Source organism: Hydra vulgaris, chromosome 08 (genome assembly GCF_038396675.1).
Source record: "Hydra vulgaris chromosome 08, alternate assembly HydraT2T_AEP".
Taxonomy (NCBI): domain Eukaryota; kingdom Metazoa; phylum Cnidaria; class Hydrozoa; order Anthoathecata; family Hydridae; genus Hydra; species Hydra vulgaris.
Genome location: NC_088927.1, coordinates 8,305,836 through 8,314,641, shown reverse-complemented (window position 1 = coordinate 8,314,641; position 8,806 = coordinate 8,305,836). Strand labels below are relative to the sequence as shown.

At 24.9% G+C, this 8,806-nt stretch overlaps 1 long non-coding RNA gene across 1 annotated transcript; it reads right to left on the bottom strand.

Annotated features, from left to right (window-relative positions):
- Window positions 1-1,047: 1,047 nt before the first annotated feature.
- On the bottom strand, window positions 1,048-1,893 carry LOC136084150 (uncharacterized). The gene is made up of 3 exons (XR_010640362.1): window positions 1,661-1,893; window positions 1,334-1,390; window positions 1,048-1,171 (listed from the first exon to the last, which is right to left on the bottom strand). It is a non-coding gene; the product is annotated as an uncharacterized LOC136084150 (long non-coding RNA).
- Window positions 1,894-8,806: the final 6,913 nt, after the last annotated feature.

The window sequence follows — 8,806 nt, the reverse complement described above, 5'->3', positions numbered from 1 at the left end:
AAGTAAACCCCTCAATAGTCGTATAAACAAAAAAAAACTCTTAGCACTTGCAAAACTGCATATTAACAAAAGTGAGGCATTTCGGAACTTAGTGTTATGGTCTGATGAAAATAAATGTCAATTATTTGGCATTAAAAAACGACAACGACCTTAAACACACATGCAAAGTGGCAAAACAGTTCTTCAAAAAAAAGTAAAGCTAACATCATTAAATGGCCGCCAGAAAGACCGGACCCTAACTCTGTTGAAAATATATGGGCAATTTTAAAATCTAAAAGACCTCCTTCAAAATGAACAAATATAAAATAATTTTAAGAAGCTCTTATTGAAATTTGGAATTCAATTGATACTGACCTCACATCAAAGCTTGTAAAATACATGCCAAGAGGTTAAGAAGCAGTCGTAAAAGCAAAAGATGGCACAACAAACTAATAAAATGAAAATCAGACATGATATTCTTGCATTTGTAATAAAATTTATTGACAAAACATTATACTTTATAATAAAAATTTTGATATTTCTTACTTTAGTCACATTTTCTTTGGACAGAAAAATTGTAAAATAGTTTATTTCATTTAATAGAGTTACATTTACAATGAGTTAAAAAAAATTATAAATATTTTTTTTCTTCTTTACAATCAAATTAAAAAAAAAACCATAAAATTTTTGCAGTTATGTAGATTACGACGTAAATAATTTTGTTTTTTTGTTTGTTCGAGTTTTGAATTTATCAACAACGTTACTTAATTTTGTGTTTCACTGTGTATATATATATATATATATATATATATATATATATATATATATATATATATATATATATATATATATATATAAATATATATATATATATATATAAATATATATATATATATATATATATATATATATATACATATATATATATATATATATATATATATATATATATATATATATATATATATATATATATATATATATATGTAATTTTATGAAAGTCAAATATTTGAACTAAAAGTAGTCACAATTCCATACATAAATAAACTAAATTAAACTTACTTCAATAGGTGTAACTATATATCATCAATTTAAATCATATAATGTACTTCGTTCATAAGATAGAAACCAGTTAAAACCATATCATTCCTCTATCTTTGACCTACCAGAACTTTACTAAATAAACTTACACCTAAAATCAAATTATCACAAGTCAAAAAAATTTAGACAGTATTATTAAAATCAGCAATGACCAATAGTTAATATTAAATTTTATTTATTCTTTACCATATTAAAAACAAAGAAAAGTTAAATGCAAAGAGAAACACAATCATTCACCAACATAATTACTTACATTTTTTTTCGGAGTCCTCTGTAGTCATAAAATTAAATCCTTTGCCTACATCTTTATCTAATAATAGATATTAATTAGTAATAATTTAGTAAAACAAATATAAACAAAAATGTAAAAACTAAAATGTAGAATCAGTTTGAACAGATTACGATATATATCTAGGCAATCATAATACAATAAACAGATTCAAAATATTACTAATCCCAAAACAAAAATAAGAAATAAGTTTATTTGATATAGTACTTCATCATTAATATAAAACTATAATAGTTTGAATATTCATATAAAACAACTAAAATAGCAATGAGTACTGTAAAATTTAATGACCTCCAGTTACTTTAATTCTTTTAACTCTAAGCTTGTTCCATGAAAAATTAATTGGAAAATTATTATGGGCAGCTTTCATTGCATGAACACCAGTTGACAAAACTAACCAGCCATCTTTTACCCAACAACATGGAACAACTGCCTCTGCTGTTAAATCTGTTTTTAAAATAAACAACTAAAGCCGAAGATTGTAAAGTCATTGCAATAGATCATCTAAAAATAAGGCATCATTTGTTTTATTTACATACATATATACATATATAAATATATATATATACATATATTTATATATATTTATATATATATATATATATATATATATATATATATATATATATATATATATATTTGTATATACATATATGTTTATATTATACATATATATATTTTATATACATTTTATAAACGTATATATATATAAGAAATATACACATTTTATATACGTATATATATATATATATATATATATATATATATATATATATATGTATATATATATATATATATATATATATATATATATATATATAAACGTATATATATATATATTTATATATATATACATATAATATATATGTATATATACATATATAAACATATAAATGTTTATATATGTATATATATATATATATGTTTATAACATATATATATATATATATATATATATATATATATATATATATATATATATATATATATATACATTTATAAACAAATATATTTATATATATATATATATATATATATATATATACACACATATATATATTGTATGCATTTATATGTGTGTATATATATATACATATATATATATATATATATATATATATATATATATATATATATATATATATATATATATATATATATATATATATATATATATATATATATATATATATGTTTATATGTTTATATATATATATATATATATACATATATATATATAGATATGTGTTTATATATATGTTTATATATCTATATACGTATATAAAATGTATATAGTTCTTATATGTATATATTCATAAGTATATGCATAAATCCATATTATTAAAACAAATAAAAATATATATCAAAGGTATATGATAAAGAATAAATGTTAGAATTAAATATACAACACTTACTCTATTGTTAGGACTAAAAAAGTATACCTTTTATATACCTATATCAAATGTTTACATTTCTTTAAATATATTCATAAATTTACCCATAAGTACATGCATGAATACATATTATTAAAATAAATAAAATGTATGATTTAAATATATATATTTATATATATATATATATATATATATATATATATATATATATACGTATATAAAAATTATATAGTTATTTTATATATATACATAAATTTACCTATATATACATGCATAAATACATATTATTAAAATAAATAAAAATATATGATAAAGAATAAATGTTAGAATTAAATATACAATACCAACTCTATAATTAGGACTTAATACTTTTCCTATTAAAATTAGAAGTTTTTCAAAATAATGGAAATAAAGTTTCTTATCCAAACGTGTTTTTATACAAAAAAAACATAATAATGCATACTTTCATTATTGGTCGAAGATTTTATACTGAAGTATTTGCTTGATAATTAGGGTAAGGTGTTTAAAGTTTTTCAAATAAATAAAAAATTGAGTCTGTTAACAGACTAAATTTAGTCTGACTTATTATGTTTTATTAATTTTGATATTACTTTAAATATCTGAATCTTATTAAATTTAAATGCTATTTCTAACTTAGAAATAACATATTTAATACAACTTTGCAATTTATTAAAATGGTCAACTTAAAATAAATAAATCATCAACAAAAATAACCTGAAAAAACCGAATATACCCTGAGATTTATGTATATTATATACAATTTGGTGCAAAATCTAAAAGTTTTAAATTAGCCGCAATAAAAAGAAGTTATAAAACATAACTTTATTTAAAAAATATTTTATACCATCTGCATGCATTCTATTAAGTTTTCCTTGCATTTACTTTACGGCAAATTATTATTGTAATGGCTGGTTAATGAGACAATAATTTTCGATGTGCCACTTCCTCAACGTTGTCAAAACAACGTTTTATTAACGTTGGCAAAATAACACTTTTTCAATGTTTTTCAACTACCACATTTTCAACGTTGGTATATGTAACGTGAATAAACGCTGTTTCGTAAATAGCTTATATACGTTGAAAAAGCAGCCAATGTCTAACGTTGATAAACCTTAAACTTTGCGACATTTTTACAGTGATTATTTGCGTACTTTTATTCAACGTTGAATAAACGAGATTTTTTGAGAAGATAATATATACGTTGAAATTTATACGCTTATTCAACGTTGAAACTGTGACGTTTAAAAAGCGGTTTATTTTTAACGTTGATAAAGCGAAGATTTTAAATCGTCATTAAAGTGTCTTTTTGCGTAAGTTGATTCCACGTTGAATAAACGTTTTTTTTTGAGACGCTTAAACTATGTTACAATTTCAACGCTTATTCAACGTTTAAATTTACCGCGATTTAGTATACAAAAACAAACATTGATTCAACGTTGAAAGCGCGTTGTTTTTGTGACTGCAACGCTTTTTCTACGCTGCGACCGGTTTTCAACGTTGATTCAACGCTGACATGTTTGCTGGGTAAGCAATTTTATTTTTTATTTATATCCATAAATAAAAATTGAGCAAAATTCTATATTTCAATTTTCTGATGAAAGTATTAATGATAATGACACTGAAACAGATTTTTTTGACAAATTGAGTTTTGAAAGTAAATACTACTCAGTTTGCCAATCTGCACAATATCTTAAAATTACTATAAACGCATTTTCAATTTTAAACAATAATATCTGAAGTCTAAATAAAAACTTTGAAAATTTAAAAATGTTAACGGATGAAATAAAACGTGATTTTAGCATTATTTGTTTAACAGAAACGTGCTAAAAATGCGATGAACAAAGTTCACAGTTTTATTCAATTAATTACACGTCAGTTCATCAACCATGTGATAGTTATGATGGCGGAGGCGTGATTATTTTTGTCCATGATTCAATTAATTTTTTCCCTCGTCATGATCTATGCGTTAATGAAACAGATTGCGCGTCATTGAGCATCGAACTTTTTAATAAAACCACAAAAAACATAATCGTTAAAGCTATTTTTAGAAAACCATCTGGATGCTTAAAAAAATTTAAAACTCACTTAAACACATTTTAAACTAAAATCAACAAAGAACGGAAACATGTTTACGTTGTCGGCAATATCAATTTGGACTTGTTAAGACTAGCTTTAAATAAAAGTAAGCATTTTATTGATAAACTTCTTCAACATAATGTTATTCCAACAATAAATAAGCCAACCAGAATAACTAAGAATCCCTCTACTTTCCTTGATAATATAATCACCAACAATTTTTATAACAACTATATTTTCGCAGGTATAATCAAAACAGTTTTATTAGATCATTTTCCTACTTTTTTAATAACTAACAATATAATAGTAAATAATATTTCTCCTAAATTTATAATAACAGGCAGATCAATGAATACTCCTTACAAATATTTCAACACCTTTTAAAATATAATGTTGATTGGGATCTTATAATGCAATCAGAAGAGGTAAATAATCCATACGAACAATTTCTTAAGAGCCATTTTCTGAGAAAACCAGCCAATGTTCAAAAGTGATATCTTTCTATCATTCTCAATTTAACATATTTTGTTGTTTGTAATATAAAAAAGATGCCTGTAAATTTTTTTTTTCTAATTATTTCAAGTTTGTAAGTTATGGTCGGTCAAACTTTTGCCTTTTTAATACTAGGAAAGTCACTTTTAGGGTTTTATGGTTTTTTAACTAAGATTAAAAGCAATGAGACCACTGCACCCTAAGTTTCTTTTCATATTATGGAAGTATAGATAGAACTTAAAAAAAATAATCAAAAAACCTGAGGACAACCCTTCCTTTGTCTAAAAATCATAAGCTGAAATCACACGTTTTTGAATTTGGGGCCTACTTTAAATACATTTATCTCGGAGCGTAAAAGTGCCCGTGACGTATTTTATCCATTTTAGAAAGAATATCACATTGTAATTTTAATGGTCTTTAGAAACTAAGAGGATATTGTTAATAAAAAAAACTTATGAGTCATCAAGATTTTCTATTGCACCATATTACAATTCTTTTAATGCAAAAAAAAAAACTTAAGGGGTTATATTACATTGTTGATACAACTTTACGTCAAAATGATGCTAAATCTAATTTTTTTTAAATTGTACAATAGTAGACTATTTTTAACTTTTAATATTTTTAACTTGATGATTATTGACAGTAAACATTTTTAACTTGATGTTTATTGAACATAATTAATTATTGTTAGGCATTATTTTTTTAATTTACAGTTATTCAGTATGGTTTATTGAGCATTTACTTTTGAATTATTCAGAACAAAGAATGAGCATTTTATGCTAAATATACTTTAAAAAAAAACACTTATTTGCAAAAAATATATCAGAGCTAGAGATTGTTATTGAAAGTGTTTGCAAAGTTAAAAAAGGTTATTCAAAATCTGACTTTGGATGTCAAAGCACACTTTGTAAAAATTAAAGTAAGAAATGCTCTTAGCAGTTGTAAAAAAAAAACTCCGTTAGCACCATGTAGTAGTGGAAAACGATTGTTGTTTAATCCTCAGTTTACAGTGCATAATATCTAAGTTTTATATTTTTAAGTTTTAAAGGCGCATTAAGTGACAGATTGGACAGAAAAGTCTCTTATAGAAAATCTAGACGAGGGCGCATTTCAATTTCTGATAACGACTATATATATCCTTGCCATAGATTTAAATTTGGTTAGAATTTATTTACAACCGTATTTCAACAACAACAAAATTTAATTACTAAACCTTTAAAATGAATATTTCAAATTTTGATTTTTGTTAAAATTCAAGGTATTAGCTGGGTTCCTCCAAGATGATGTTGTCACCCAATGCATGAATTACGTGTTGGTAAAAAATCATCTGCTGCAAGAAATATTTCGATAAATGTGTCAACAAATGTTTCAAAAAATTACAACAAAATTGTTCCAGTAGGTTCCGTATTTTGTCACAATCATCTTAAGTCAGAGCGCATTTTAATTCAAACTAAAACAAGTACTACCACTTACGAAGAGTTAGTTGAAGACACAACTGATTTTAATTTTGAGCTTAAAGAAATTTTACTTTCTGGAGAAAAGGTTGAAGATGCTACATCTACTGGTAACAATTTATAAGAAGCACTCCACATCAGCTCTTTTCAGTTTCGGATAAAGAATAAAAAGATATCTCAGCAATGGAACCAAAATAATTTACGAAGAAAATTTGAAAGCCACGGTACAGCTTGCAAAGAGGTTTGCTGGAGTTGTTTCTCCAGATCAGAGTGAAGATTTTATCTAAATTGTTTTAAATAGATCTTTGGAAACTTCAGAAAATTATGCTGTACCTGATGATTTAAAAAAATTGGTTGAAATTTATGAAGAAAGTGACTCTATGGGTAAACATATTGCTCTGTGTTTGATTGAACATGAAAAATTTAGCAAGAAAGTTTTTGGGTGCTTCAAATACAAGATAGACCAGGTACGAAAAATGAAGAATGCCAACATACACACTAAAAAATGAAGATAGAAATTTTTAGTTAAGGTAGGATATGTGATATACCCTTAGTAAGGTATAATTTTCTACCTTATAAGGTAGAAAATTATACCTTCATGTTAGAAAATTGTATGACAAATAATTGTTTTTAATACAATTTTCTACCCTAAAAGGTAGAAAATTACACCTTACTAAGGGTATATCACATATCCTACCCTAAGCTAGAAATTTCTAGCTTTTTTTTTAGTGTGTAAGTATAACTATTCCTGTCAAAAAAGAAATTACGCGAAATAGACTAGACCAGAAAAAAGCTGAACATTTTCTCGGTTTCATATTTAACAGCAATCTTCTTCAAGATGTTGTCTATGGAGTCACAAAAATTAAATTTGACTCAAATGATTTATATAAAATATCTTGTGCAGTTTTGACAGCTAAAATGAGTCATACAATTGCATTTTATAATGAAGTTTGCAGAAGTGAGAATTACTTTCCTTTATCGGAAAGCAGTTTGTGGCAAATACTTCATGCTGTTAAACCACCTCAACAAAAATGTTTAGCGGGATTAAATGATACTACTGCTGCAGGTATGAATAGTTTTTCTATGTTGTAAGATTTATCATTGAAGTTTAAGAATAGATAGCTGAGTAATGTCTTTGAACGCAGCAAACGATATTACAAAACTAATACCCAGTTTAACTGCAGTGCGACCTACCCTAATTCTATCTCCCACTGACCAATATTTGCTTTGAGTGATTTAACTGACAAACAATAGCAACATATTTCGATAGCACCAAATGATAAGGTTTGTTATGAGTGTAAAAATTTAAACAAATCCTTAGTTGAGATAAAAAGATTAGCATCAAATAATTCAGCCGACGAGGATACTATTTATGATTGTAATACTGACAAGAAAACACGAGTTTTTAAAAAAATATGATGGACAAATTTCGCGAAGATAGATCACTAAATTTATTTCACTTTTGCTCTGAGCCAATTTGTAATTGATCATTCCATACATCAGAACTAGAACTAGAAGAACACATGATGTCGGGAAGGCACATTATAAGCACTTTAAAATCAGGAATGGGTAACGAGAGACAGAATTTCATAATAAAGATGCAAGTTTAGTCAAACTTACACAGTTATAAACCAAACTCACAACAGGAGGTATTTGAAGAAGAATGTTTTGACATTAGCGAATATGTTAAAGGTTGGGCTTCACCTACATGAAGTATCTTCCGGTAGAGTGTGAGACAAAAATTTATATTATATAAACTCTTTATGGAAGGTGAAGCATCCGGAAAAAAGTTTAGCCCAGAGTAGGTGCACCTTTTAATAAGAAAAAAGCTCCAAGTCTAACTCAGCAAATAAGATCACTATTTTCACGTTGGAGCAGGCTAAAAAAAGATAAAAGATTGAATGAACCAATTGATGTTGGTAGTAATAAAGTGGATAACGAAGAAGAAGAAGTGACAACAGATCAAGGTAATAATTTTTTATATCTAATCTCATTAATAT